General features: G+C 43.4%; 1 protein-coding gene across 11 annotated transcripts in view; it reads left to right on the plus strand.

Moving 5' to 3' along the window:
• The first annotated feature begins 5,755 nt into the window (after positions 1 to 5,755).
• The window catches only part of PAK6 (p21 (RAC1) activated kinase 6), a 44,952-nt gene continuing 36,450 nt past the window's right edge, over positions 5,756 to 14,257 (plus strand). For 10 of the 11 annotated variants that reach the window (XM_075095254.1, XM_075095249.1, XM_075095257.1 and 7 more), the window contains exons 1-2: positions 5,756 to 5,912; positions 6,334 to 10,262. The gene's annotated coding sequence lies outside the window, so the exon portion shown is untranslated. The remainder of the gene's footprint in view (positions 5,913 to 6,333; positions 10,263 to 14,257) is intronic. The other variant, XM_075095251.1, reaches the window with a different exon arrangement.

Genomic DNA, 14,257 nt, shown 5'->3' on the forward strand with positions numbered 1-14,257 from the left:
GAGCCCTAAAAGGACTTGCATCTTTGTTAAAGCAAATTTCAACTAAATGAAAGCGCTCTTTTGCTGATCTTCCAACTTTCTTTTAGACAAAGTCTGTGTGATCTCACTTTACTGTCCTCTCACTTCCAGCCTTTTCAGTTTATGTCCTCCAACACTGATATGAAAACCAGGTAGCCAGGAAGAGTGTGCTCGTAACGAAGTGTCGGTCATCCCAAGGACTTCTCAGGCAAGACGTGTTTCCTGCCAACACAGAACTTCACTATCATGTCACCTATTTCATAACCCTTATTCAGACAGAAAGCTTTTGAGAACAGTCTGAACGCACAGATAAGAGCTCTTGTCAGAAGCTCAGTAAAGGAAATTTGTTGCTAAGTTCTTTCAAATCTCTAAGTGAATCTATTTGTCTTTACTCCAATGAAGTCTACTTCAAAGCTGAAACACTCCATTATTACTCCTGTGTTGACTTGACCTGTTTTCTTTCTGAGCAAGAAGTGTGCTAATCCTTCTCCACCTAAAGGACTACCCTCAATGGTTTGCATGAGAGCACGTCTCGTTACTCTTCATGCATATCTCAGACAACACGAGCACCTTTTCATAACTGGAAAAATATTGAAACTCTTCTCCTCCCTCATATTGTAAAATAAGAAACACTTAGCGATGGCATTGCAGGCTTCTCCATAAGAAGCATACAAAAATAACGAAGAGCAGCTATAAAAAGAAAGCGTGGCCATCTCTTCTGCGGCTTGTTCCCAGCTCTGCTCCCCTGGAACTCTGTATCTCTTCCACACAGGTTAGTCTTTGCCTACCCCAGCCTCTGAGCTGACCGCACCAATATGTGAGAGGAGCTCAGGGAGGTCTTTCAGACAACCCTGTAAAGGTTTTTTTTTTCCAAGTAACTGGCTGCAACTGTGATTCTTTACATTCCTTGGACTTATTTTCATATATATCTCTTCATATACTAAACAGTATATTAAAATTTGCAATAGCTTGGATTCTATCACCATAGCTTTTAGTGGTGACCTCACTAGGAACTTCTAGGCCTAATTTCACCCTGCCTTACCCTCTACTCCTTGTGGCAGATCTTGGCATCTGTAGATGTCTCTCTTCCACTGACGTTTTTGGGACAATTGTGATCTCCAAGCACCTTGTGGACAAGGCTGGCTTCTCTTGTATTTCATGACTGGTTTATTACAATCCTGGCCTGTAAGGTCTCAGACTGTGTCTGTCTTTTACACAACTATTCAAAAAGTGGTGCTAAGGAAAAACTTGTCTAAGGCTGGAGGCAGAGAGTTACTTTAAAAGAAGGAAAAAAAATAAAGCCCCATGACATGGCTTCACGCCTGCTAACATGTGCTTAGTAACAGAGGGTAAATAGGTTTGATCATGTTCATTTACCAGAAAGTAATAACACTGGCATCTGGAGAGGAGGGAGCCAAGTTGACTAATGTTTCCTGCGGAAAATGCCACGTGCTTCAAATCTCACACATCCATTCTACTTGTCTTTGGTTCTTCTGTAGCTGATGTGAAAATGTCAAACTCTTACTAAAATAAAATTAAGGTTGACTTGCTGAAGTAAACTGCTCAAAAAGTTTTTGGCAGCATGACATTTCCTTAATCATATAGTTGGTGAATGTAACACAAGTCTTGTGATTTTGTCAATGCAAGTGTTAGCCAAAGTGCCTACTGCATTCGGCAGGTCTGTGGTTAAATTTCAGAGTTGGAAGAGCTCTATCGTAAATGTAGATTACAGACAGAATTGTAGAAGAAGATGCACTATTTCCTGTCCTAGCAAATAAATTATTCTTAAAAAAAGAAGGGGGGCTGGAGGGGACACCTTTAATATATTTTTTAAATTGGAAAATGGACTACATCTCATGTAGCTGAGAGAAGAGAAAAATTATATCTATGATATCTGAGGTGTTGCTGGTCTTCCTTAGCCTGCTTCCCCTTCGAACACACAGTTGTTTTTGCATTTGTGTTAACTGGAGACAGAGTAACAATGTCCTGCTCATTGCTACTCTGTCAGTAGTCAATTTTCTTAACTGAAATTACTAATCAGATGCAATTCAAGTGCAGTCTGAATGCTATGTGTGCTATTATACTTGGAATAATATTATTGTCCAGATGATGCTTTTTCTCCTATCTGGGTAACCTGCAGTAGGGAAGTTACAGGTTTTTACGTACAGCTTGTTTCCCTGCTTCTGCACCAATTCAGTGGCATCGCAGGGGTTTGATGAGAAAGGTCAGAAGAATGGAAGTGATTCGTAATGTTGGTCACTGCTGGAAAGCACGTATGGATCCTCCTTCTAAAGGCTGAGATTCTTGGTTTTGCTGTTTTTCTTGCAATCCACATGCCAGCAGCAGCACTCTGAGCTTCAGATCTGCCCCTAGAGTTCTGACTGGCCAGAGGGAGCAGGAGACAAAGCTTGTCCCTACCTCCTTCTTAATCCTTGCTAGGATAGTGCTGTAGTGGAAGGTTCTTCAAAGGCTGCAGAAAAGGGGGAGGGTACAGGAGAGCTGAGCTTTTAACTTCTTTAGAAACTAAGAGCAACTTGACCAATGCTCTGGATGCCTTGAATGCGCACTTCACAGACTAGCCCTGCAGGCAGTAACCCCCGCCCCCCCCACAGGCCAGCTACTTTCATCCCAGATGATGGAATACTCGGTCTGCTGGTAAGCCTCTGGGATGTTTGTTCCTTGAAACGATTTCTTGGCATTCACAGGGACCCCCTTTCCTCTGTGTTCACGTAAACTGTCTGCTTTGATTCAGAAACGTAAAGGAGTTAAGTCGATAATGCTCTGTTACATGAAGTGGAAAGGGGTCTAGAATTAATGGCAGAAAGTCACTGAGCCCCAACAAATGCTACAGATTTAAAAATGGAGGTTTATTAAATGTGCGTGAGATGTACATATACTTCAGGCGGGGCAAGAACCACAGGTCTGAGGCGTTTTCTGCTCATTAAGCTCTGGCAGCTGCAGCTGGGTTCGAAGGAGTTGAGTAGATGTTTCTGGAGCTTGTTAAGATGGCTGTCTCCACCTGTGAAATACAGGTGGTACCCGTTACCTCCTTAGCATTTACCTACCGCGACCACCAGCAGCGTTACGTACCCCCATTGCTCCCCCTTGACATGGGCACTACGAAAAAGCAGGTCTTGACAGTGAAGAACAGAAAAGCGCTTAAGAGAAGCTGCAGAAGCCAGCAATAAGAATCAGAGTTTTTAGACAGCAGTGCTAAAACAGAGCTTACTTTTAAACGTGTATCTATAGATATTTACAAAAAGTCTGTTGCAAGCTCTGAAACTACCTTGCTAATGCTTAAGGAAATGTGCCAGCTAGTAGCACTTGTCCCCTGCTGGCCTGGGAAGGTATTTAGTACGTAGGAGATTCAAAATCCTGAAGCTGAGATAATCGATATAAGTTTTTATCAGCTCAGATAGGTACCTACCAAGTGCATTCGTACCTGAGACTCCCCCTAGCCTGGGTCTGCGTTAAATAAAAGGGGTATGGAAGCCGCAGAGCAGAAGCGTGCACCTGTTGACTGATACATTATCAGAGGTGTAAGCCTGTGCCGGCGCTAGCGAGTGAGGTTACTTGACAGAAGATTCCCAGAATGAACTAGAAACAGTAGCTTCTGTCTAAATCCAACTGATGAATGAGGAGAATGCGTTTCATGTGGCTGCGGCATGAAACCCCACGCTTGAATTTTCAGCTTTTGATAGGAAATCATGCAATTATGTGATATTTTTATTATAGTCTATGTTATAGGTTAATCTAAGTTCAGGAATTATTAAAATAACCAACATTTGGCAACAGGTAAAGGTAATTATGTTGGATTACATCAGTAGCCTTGAATTTACATGGGACGAGAGTGAGAGAATTCCAGACAAAGCAAAACTGTTACGTTTATGACTCTTGTCAGGCTTTCATTCTGCAAAATATTTAAGAACTTGCCAAGTTTTAGACACATACAGAGCCTGGCTTGAGGGCTACCTCTCGCCCGTACGGCAGCGTGCGTCCCCTAGGCTTCCAGGCTAGCAAATCTCAGAGCTCTTCTTCCATCCAATAGAGAGCAAGGCAGAGCAGGCCCAGCGATCTGATCACTACGGCCAGGATGCGGGCAGCGTCCCCGGTAAGCGGGTGTGCTCCCTAGTCCCACGGGTTGGACACAGCCGAGGAACTTCTGGTTGTGTGGCTCTCGTAAACGTCGGCTCCTTCGTGTCCTCAGAAAATCGCGTTCTAGATACTGCGAACAACTGGTGTGATTTGAACCTGAGTGTTTGGAAGGTTTTGAACTATTTCAATAAGATTAATTATTCCACTTTTTATTATCTTTATATTAATTTGGAAACTGGCTTCCGTTATTTGCTACCTACCAGATGCGTCACTTTCCTCGCTACAGCGTAATTTGGTCTTTCAGGAGAAAACAGCCTCTTCGTCAGCCTCACTGAGGTTTTGCAGAGCTGAGAAGAGACGATGACGTTTTAAAAGAAAATGTTAAAGTGAGCCTTTTGTCCTATTTTTAGTCTAAAATTGAAAGAATTATAGAAGAAAAAAATCCTAATTATTTTTTATGAAGAACACTGTCACTTCTCGTTTATGTCATTCTGACTGACCTACCAGGTTGCGGATTCCATACATTAATTAATTCTGCTTTTGTTCCACCAAACCTACTATAAATTAGATCCAACTGGTTTTTGGTTCATGAAATGTATTAATACTTCCAGAAGTAGACAAATTACACCTCCTGCATGTGCATCAGCAAATAATTCTAAATCTTTCCTCTGTGCTGCTGCTGATTTCCCAAATAATAAATATTCCAAAACGGCTTTGGGCTAAACAGTAACTTCTGAGGTGTTGCGCTCCACGCACGCACTAGTGATTTCCCCAGCGATGCTTGGGTGTACAAAAGCTTAGTGTTCTTATGCTAAGTGAGTTATTTGACTGTGGTCTTGAGAATTGGTGGTTAGTCTCTCATTTAGCCTTGGGCTGTGGGCACTGCAGTTACAGTAATGTGCATGCGCTTAAATAGATTGCCCTTAAAGTTTGCGGAAGGAAGGCTGAAGCTCCTTTAACAGTTTCATTCTCTTGGTTCTTACCGTTTTACACCCATTGCCCCTCTGCTCGGTTAATCTAGCAGAGCGCCATGTTTAGAAACTTAGAAACAAGCAGGTTTAATTTCTATTCGTTCTGTATCCGATAGAATATCTTCAATTATTAAACAAGCATGTGAACATTGAGGTCACTCAGTAAGACCAGGGAAGAACGCTGTGCCTTTTGCTGGTCCCAGAAATATTTGTTCCCCACTCTCCTTCTGTAACAAGTCCCATCCAAAGCTATTTAATTATTGATCCCGTGGCTCCAGCTGATATGGAAGTGTGACTTACAAAGTCTGGCCAGCAGCTAAGTGACACAGTGCTGATGAAAGCCAAATGTTAGTCTTTGGTTCAGACTCTGCGCCTGAGCTTATGTTTGTTTTTCCAGTGCTTTGGATTCTCTTGATGCCTAGTTCTCCAGTACCCCTTGAACTCTGTAGTTCCTTTCTTGAAGCTAAACTAGTATTTGCATTTTGATGTGGTGTAATATTTTAAATAATTATTCACTCAGGAATCATTTTGTAGGGGGAAAAACATTGTTGGACTATTGTGAAATTCAGTGGTGGCTGGGTATGGCTTGTGGGTGCATTTCCTCGATACCCAATCAAAATAGGTCCAGTAAAGGCATCCTGGACCATTCTGCCACACCATTGGGTCTGCCCTTACTCCTAAAGAGCCAACTGGATGAGTACTTTACCTGTACTGTGAACTGAACCGGCTACAACTTGTCCTTTCATTAATCTGTTCCCATGGCTTCACAGTCCAGATCTGCTGATATCCTGTTTGAAAAGATGAGTATTTCAGGGATTAAATCCAACTGTAAGTAGAGACCTATTGTTTTAGTGGCACATCGTCCGCTCCTGCCATGTTTGTAGGGGAACCACAGAAGACCTTTCCCCATATAGCTTTAGTGGAGTGTGCAATGTTCTTATGTCTTGGAAACTATTGCTTAGATCCTGTGCAACAAAAAGCAGCAGGTTTTATATCAAGATGTAAAATGTAAGCGTCAGCTAAAAGTAGTCTTGCCTAGCCTGAAACAGAAAACATTACTGGCAACTGGTGTGGGTAGCTGTAAAGATAGTCTCTCCTCATTTGCTTAACATGTGGGGACTGTGTAATAGGAATAGTCCATTTTTATGCAATTAAAAAAGTTATTGTTCCCCCTCATCTCCTGGGAAAGCATATTTTTCCCTTGGTGAGCTAGACAACAATGGAAAACTCACTGTGATCCTGTTCTCAGTTCTTTCAACAGATAATTCTCACACAATGGCACATCGGAGCAGCTTCGTCGCTTCTTGTTTATGAGCACTTGTTTCTGCTACGCGTGTGCTCCACACACCAAGATCAGAATGGTTTTTTGCTTCCTATCAGCTAAACTGAGAAGATTTTTATCAAAGTGAGCAGTATATCTATATACTTTTAGACTGTCCGCAAATCGCTTCATAACTTTCTCAATTACGAAGTTAAGTTTCTGTGGTCTTTCACTATAAGGCATATTCTTCACTTTCTTAAACTTTATTGTGGTTTCTATGGTGATCTTTCCCAATGTATCAATATCCTTTCCAGACACGGATGTGTAGGATTATGGGTGGAGGGGGCAAGGCAGAACGGCTGCCATGTGAGTAGGAGCACACTGTTGCATTGGATGAGGCTTGTGGAAGTAAATTCACGCTGGTCCTCTTAAAATGGGAGACAGCAAATTTGGAAGTGGTGTTTGGGTAGTTGGACTTGTAAAAGAGAGGTAAGAAAGTGCTGCTTCTCCTGAATCTTCTTGCCGTTTCATTGCGGGAAATGCCGAGCTCTTGGGTATCGTGCTGCAGAAGCCGTGGATGGTCTGGCACAGCCCTGTTAATGTTTCTAGCATTTGTAGTTTTGTGAAACTTCTGCTCCTGAGACATACTGAAGACCTACCCTCCGCTGCCAGCATGGCTCCTGGCTTTGCATGTGATACCGGACAAATCATTTAAGCCTTGGGGGTTTCCTGTTTATAAAACTGGTATTACGCTTTTATGTATATTTTCATATCTAAGCATACATATTTATAAACGTTTCGCTTCTGTGGAGGAGAAGTGGTTCATAAAAGCAAGGTAACCCTTTGATCCATTTAGTTGCTGGTTTCCTAATTTACATTTGGACTAGTAATTTCTGTGGCTCCCTATCACTGAGGTGCGTCTGGGCAGCTGAAACGTACGATGCAACCAGTCGCATCTCACCAAAATAGGTTTTGGTTTTATATTAGTACCCAGAGAGTAAAACAAGGTAACCGTTTCTCTGACTGGTACTGTTGTTTAAACTGGAGTGGAGTTGTTCTACCAGCTGTTGAGATCCAAGCTGTTTTCTTTGAAAACGAAGCTATTTTTTGGAGTAGAGAGCATTCAAAATTGAATTTTGGACCTTGACCTGTAACTTGGTGGTATAATTCTTTGTAGCATCCAGCTTTTAGGAATGTCACTGTCCTGTCAGATCTCGGTGCAATAGATGGTTGCGTGTTTTTTCTAGGTGTCATACACGCAAATAATACTCTTTTGCCATCAATGATAGCTTCCCTGTCATGTTCCTAGAGCACCCTTTATTCCTCCTAATTTATTCAAATGCATTCTAAAATAATTTTTTTGTTCACGTCTAAGTTTATCATCTTCCCTTCTCTATCTCTTCTATGTTTTGCAATTTTTATATGCACTAAATGTTTCATTATATGAAGGTTGCGTTAACATGCAATGGCTCCCCACGTAGTCAAGGCAAAACCAACAGTCCCAGTGATGACACAAGGTGGTTACAAGAAGTACGAAGCCTTTACATAAAAGGGGGTACCTGTCCCCTCTCTTTCTGTGACATGCTATTGTCTTTCCTTTCAGAAGTGGCTGTATTTCGGTAATGCTGCCCAGATTTTTCAGGATGGAAGTTACTATACAAACATGACTGGTATTTGACCTCAAAAATAGCTGTGAGCTGGAAAGCTAAATCCAGCTCTAATGAATGAAGTCCTAAAGCTGACAGCATTCAGCAATTTCACGGGCTCAGGATATTTTCTAACAAGAAAATTCATTTCTGAGACTTGTTGACAGAAACATCAAGAATGGAACTGCTGCCTTTGCCTCCACCCACCCCAGCAAAGAGTGGGGGGAGAAAAGCAGCTCTTTATAAATAGCTCTGTTCCTGTCGTATTTGTAAATTCAGTGCTTTTTGTGTCAATGACATCACCCTCTTCTCCATGGCAACTCCCTGCGATGTCAAAACTGCAGGGCACCACCAGAGAAACTTAAACCAGCAGATGAACAGGTTGATTCAGGATGATTTAATTGAGAAATAGTGCAGGGGGTGACAGGAGGAGGTGGGAAACGGGAGCAAACGGGCTACTGTCAGCTCTGCCTCTCCAGAAAGCTTGCATCTGTAATGATTGCCTCCTAAAACTCTGCCCCATCTCGTCTTTTTGCAAGTCCTTGTCAGGAGGAGGAGGTGGGTGGAAGGCAGGCAGGCATCTTTTTCTCCATCTCCGGTGTGTCTGGAGAGAATACACTACAGGTGACTAAGCAGGAGGAGCGTGACTGACTCACTCCTGAGTTATTGTCTCACTCCCTTTCTCTCCCTCCTTCCATTTTTTCTGTTTGTTTTTTAGCTTTTGCCCAACAGCTTGTATTTTTTCCCCAGGCCCTGCTGAGAAAGAATTAGCAGCAGACTTTCTTGTTACCTAATGTGCACGAAAACCTGCTTGTGGTTATCCGGGTGAGGAAATAAAAGCCAAGTCTAAAAGCAAGAAAAATGAATTGTCTCTTGGATACAACACCTCTATCTAAAAAAAAACCAGACCAAAAACCCCAAAGCACACAACACCAAAAAGCCCGGTGCTTCTCCTTCTGAATGTTGTCCAGGAAATACTCAAGTAACTGACATGCCAGGAAACTGTAAATAACTGGCTTCTTTCTCAGGCTACCTATGGAAAATACCTAATTGCTTCACTGGCAGCCCTGCTGGTTTTGACTTGATTTCTAAACGGACTGCAGTGGGGGAAGCTGTTTCACTTGCTGTCTTGATTATGGAATTGGATTCTGCTGGGTTCCATTTGGGACTCAAGTAGCAGGAACATAATGGTTACATCTGCAGAGTCTCACCCAGGGTAAACTGTCACTGCTTCAATCAGCTTAATAAATCTGTCCTAATTTGCATCCCTATGAAGTCTCAAGCCTTAGAACAGTTTACCTCCCTTCTTCTGCAGGGTGCTGTGAGATATGTTGCTGAAATTTAGCCTGCAGAAGTGTCAACTTGCTATTATATTTTTGCATTTTTGAAATTGCATGGCATGGACGCAGGCAAGTTATGCAAGATCAGCACAACGCCCACAGCGTTCTTGTATCCAGAAAGGGACGCGGGGCTGCTTACCAGACGGATACGTCCCACTTTGGTTTGCCTGAGCGATGGAATAACGCCGTGTTTGCCACTCGTAGCCTGCAGTTCATACCTCTGTAGGGCCCAGGAGCCTTTAATCACAGATTCTCAAAGCGCGAGGCTTTGTCATGTCTGCTAACTCCCTCCCCACCCCGGAGTGAAGTGTAAGTCAGCTACCTGTGATTTCAAGGCTTAGCTGAGGGGAAATGCACATAGAGCCTTTATACACTAGCATCTTGATTAGTATCTTGCTCTTGCCTTTTGTGCAAAATGTCACTCACCACACAGTCCCATCCTCTTTGCTGAGATCACAGCGTCAGCCCACGACAAAAAAGGTCCCAGAAAGCACTGATTTACTGCATTACAGGATCTTGGTAGTGGTGTGTGTCTACAATGAGATCTCATCAGTTTTAACTGCAAGGTTTTAATGGAATTTGTCATTGTGGTCTTCTGTGTACTCCAACTGTGAGGATATTTTACCTTCAGTGGATCCTTCCAATGCCTCTGACTGCCAGGAAAGGGGGCGTGTGGCACTCTGATACACTCCTCCACCGCAGCTGGCATTAGGGTAGTGCCGGTGAGTAAGCAGCTGCGAGCTTGATGTGTTTGCATGTGTTTGAGACTGAACCAGGATCTTTCTGAAGAAGCTTTAAGATGAAATTGCTGAGGATTTTTGCCTGAAGCGAGGGATGTTTCCCGTGTTTAAGACAAGCTGCAACCTGCAGTCAGAAGGAAGAAGGGACCGAATTAACTCCAGAAGTACTTCTCAGAGACCTTTTTTTCAAGGTAAGACTGCTGTTGTGGGAGGTAGATGGGGCAGCAGGGGCCAGCATTTTGAGCCCTAAATTTGAGATGACTTCTACAATTTTTTTTACCTTTCCAAGCTGTAGAACTGAGATTAATCTCTGATGCCTCTGGCACCCCCTTTTTAGGCTGGAAGTTTAAATCAGCCAATAAGGACTAATTTTCTGAGGTCTGTAGCCATAAAAAAGAGGTCGGGGGGGGAAGGCTTTTAGCACTGCCCTTTGCTTGCCTGTATTCTAGTGGTGAATAAATGCCATTGACTGTTTTTCTAAATCATGTGCTTAAGTAGTAGAATGATGCGTGTTGCAGGAACAGTGGGTGAATGAAAGTAAAATTTAGTAAATAGACATGAGCTTATGGTTTATTAATTTTATGTAGTGCTTTTAAACATTGATAGAGTATCTGTTGTTCTGGAAAAATGAAAATGGTTCCTGCCTTGGGAGCTTGAGCTCGAAAGTTTTTAATGGGCTTTGTTTGAAGAAATACTATTGAGAGAAGAGCAAGGAGATAGGACTTTATTTTTTTTAAGGCATCTATTTGAATTACGCCTGAACAACCATTTATCATGGTTGAAAACTATTTGTGGAGAGGCCAGAAAGTAGTAGAGAGCTCCTTGTCCTGGCTGTAGGCAACTTGTTTGAAAAGCCTTATTTAAGGTAGGGAAAAAACTACCTTGAATGTACAGAGATGGCTCTGGAAAAAACTGGTGAGTAATGTCTAAAAAATCTTTTCTCATCAGTATTCCCTCCTCCCCAGTATAAACCAAAACCTGAAACTCCTTCTAGTTGGGAACCCTCCAGACTGAGAATTGTACGCTTAGGTTGCGGTGTATAAATTATAGTCCTTGATTAAAGTACAGCAGAGCATGAATCTTATAAAGGTGCTGGAGCCATTAAGGAATGCACTTGCTGAGCCTGGAAGTGTAGGCATGAGTCTACACTTTCTTTTTGCCCTCTAATTGATGTAATACTTGAATGCACTTCCATTTCGCTCTTGGAAAAGGAATAAAATGTGCACATAAAAGCAAAACAGCTTATGTTTAGGGAAGTAAGAGTAGTTAGTAAACTTCTGCATGCAGAACTGAGGAGGAGGAAAAAGCCTTGCCAGTCTGTGAGCAGTGAAATCAGAATGATCTCTGACTTGTTGCCTCCTCTTCCCTTCCCCGTGCAAGGTAAGGAACGGAGCGGTGCCTGGAGGGGAAGCTGCTCTGTGAAGGCTGCAGAGTGGTTAGGTGAGATCGCCTGGGGAAGGGTACTTGTGCCCAATATTCAGGCAGGGAATGATGGCCAGGAGGGGGTTTGGTGCCAGCACTCATTGCATAACTTTGTGCTGTCTCTGCAGCTGGCTTTGCTAGGCACTGGAGCAGTTAATGCAGTTGGATGCTGTTGCTGCAGTTTGATTCCACTTTGTAGAAACAGTTGAGATGAGGAAATTCCTGCCAACTTCACAGTCAGGAGTCATCAGTTCTGCCTCTGACACTTGGGGAGCGTGAATGAATAACTCTTAAAACATTAATCTAGGGCAGCTTCCAAGAATCCTGTGTACTGAAGTCTAGAATACATTGTGAACTGATTCATTATCCGGGGACAGCAGAGACTTTGAAGAGGTGTTTACCCAGCGTGTGGACGCACTGAGCTTCAAACTCCCAAAGAGAACCTGCTTTGGCACCTTTCAATAGTGTATTTGGAGAGGGTAGAGACAGCAGCAGAGGGTGGGGGAGCAATGGACGTGTGAGCAGGGCTACAGAGGAGCAGGGAAGCCGAAGAGGGACAGCAGTGGCAACGTGCCGTGGCTGGTGCGTGGGACAGAGCAGCAGGACAATATGGCTTTGGGGAGTGTGGAGGATTGCTGCTGCTTTTGGCAGCGTCACTTGACATCAATTTAAACTGGACTTCTGCATAACCAGTGATAAGCACCGTATTATCTTCCATGGGATGGTCCTTTACTTCAGTAAAATCTTGTGTTTCCTTTCGGTGGGAGAGGGGCCTTTTTGCAGTTCCTGAGAGAACTGTGGAGGAAGGGATAAATAGGAGGAAGCAATTGATACTGCTGGAGAATACAAAGTACAGCAAGCTAGATGAAGGTGATCCTAATTAAGGAGGAGGATTGGTATTTAATTAAAACTACTGCTAAAAACCAGGCTCTTAGTAGTAAAATAAATAATAGCAGGACATGAGTAATTCCTCTCAGGGGAATGTCAGAGACAAAATTACACTAACGTAATAATAAAAGGGGTGTGTGTGCAATTGCTCAGAGGAATAGTAACAGGATAGAATGATTTTCTCTGCTAAGAAGTTCAAACATGGTTCAAGTCAGAAGGGACTGAAACCTGCTAAAGCACATGCTCCTCAGGGCTCCCAGGCCGTTTCAGAAGGCAGAGTTGCCTGAGTTACTGAACCTGCCGTTGATGCTTTACCTGGCAATCCCAGCAGAGAGGCGGGAGATTGAACTCCTCTGCTTTAGCAAATGATGGCAGGTTCGGTGTGTCACTTGCACTGAGCTTGCTGCTCAGCCCGTGTGTTTTCAGTGAATTAAAAATAAGTATTTCAGGCCCAGACTTAGGACAACTGAGCCATGTGCCACGTGCATCTGGAGGCAAGAAAGGACATTAAACCATCTTTGGCTTCCTTATTTCCCTCCCACCCCTCATTTCTAATTGTGAAATCGTTGCAGAGCTCTGTATGCATTCCTCAAGCTGTGATGCCTATTCTGGTAAGGTGGTTAAATAGCATAAACTCATTAACCATTCTCAACTGCGTAATATACAGTGACATAATTTCTTTTCCACGGCTGGCTGGCGTAGTGCTGCACTTCAGTTGTTGTTACTCCTTCCATTTCACCCTTTTCATTTCTGTGGCATCCATCTGTTTACCAGACAAGGTTTAGGGAAGAAAATAAAAAAGAAGAAATCCCAGAATACAAAAAGAAAAAACCACACAAGTGAGTGTAAAGGAGACTTAACAAAGAACAGAGGTATTGGGACACGGGAGTGAGAACTGTTGTTGCCCGAGGCAGGAAGGCGAGAGAAGATCCTGGATACCTGGGGACCAGAAAAGCAGGTAGCAGAAGCTTTTTATTTTCTTCCTCCTTTCCTCCCCCCCCGATCCAACCTGGAAAAAGACCCCAACCAACAAACACCACCCCCACCACTCCCCCTCTGCCAAAAAAACCCCAACAACAAGCCCAAAGCAACCCCCCTGATACAGCTGGCACTCTGGCTGTCTGAAAGCTGTCCTATTTCCAAAGACTGCCATACCTTGCTGTAGTCATGTATTGGGCACAAAATTTTCTTAAAGAAAAAAATTCCTTTGAAAAATTCAAGTTCCTCTGGACTTGCTTAAAGTCTAGCAAGGAATAGCGATGCTTCAACCAAAGAGCACTCTGGAAACAGCTGAGTGATGCATTTTTATTCTTGGAGGTTGCCAGGGGGAAGGGAGAGGGCCTTGTGAATCTCTGAGGTGCTCCGGTTGCCATTTGCAACAGCAGTGCTTTGCAGGAAACAAGCACAGCCCAAAAAACCCCAAGTTTAGTCAAAGGAAAGAGGAAGGTACTACTGATTCGTGGTGGGTACAGAGGTAATCCATAGTCTGCTGGTGGGAAGAATCAGGCTGTAGCCAAGCTGCAGCTCTGAGCAGTGCCATTTCTAGGGCAGGCCCCGCAGAGGCACTGCCATCAGCACCCATCGGCCAGGGGCACGTATCCTGCCGATAGGATGTGGAGGTAATTGAAACACCTTTGTATAAAAAAGGTGGTTTAGTTCTTAAAATGAAACATAGCATTTCAAAGCAGAAAACAAGCATACTGCACAGTTTCAGCAGAGACAAGGGTCTCTATGAGCTGATGCTGTCAACATGATGGCTCTGAGCTCAGTTGGTTTCCCCCTGAGAATCTGGTTAATTTGGACTGTCTGGAGTGTCAGTGCTGTCTTGCTGATGGTCTCCTGGTCTTCTGACTTTCCCCCCTGCAGTGCACGATGC

This window comes from Phalacrocorax aristotelis, chromosome 5 (genome assembly GCF_949628215.1).
Source record: "Phalacrocorax aristotelis chromosome 5, bGulAri2.1, whole genome shotgun sequence".
NCBI lineage: Eukaryota > Metazoa > Chordata > Aves > Suliformes > Phalacrocoracidae > Phalacrocorax > Phalacrocorax aristotelis.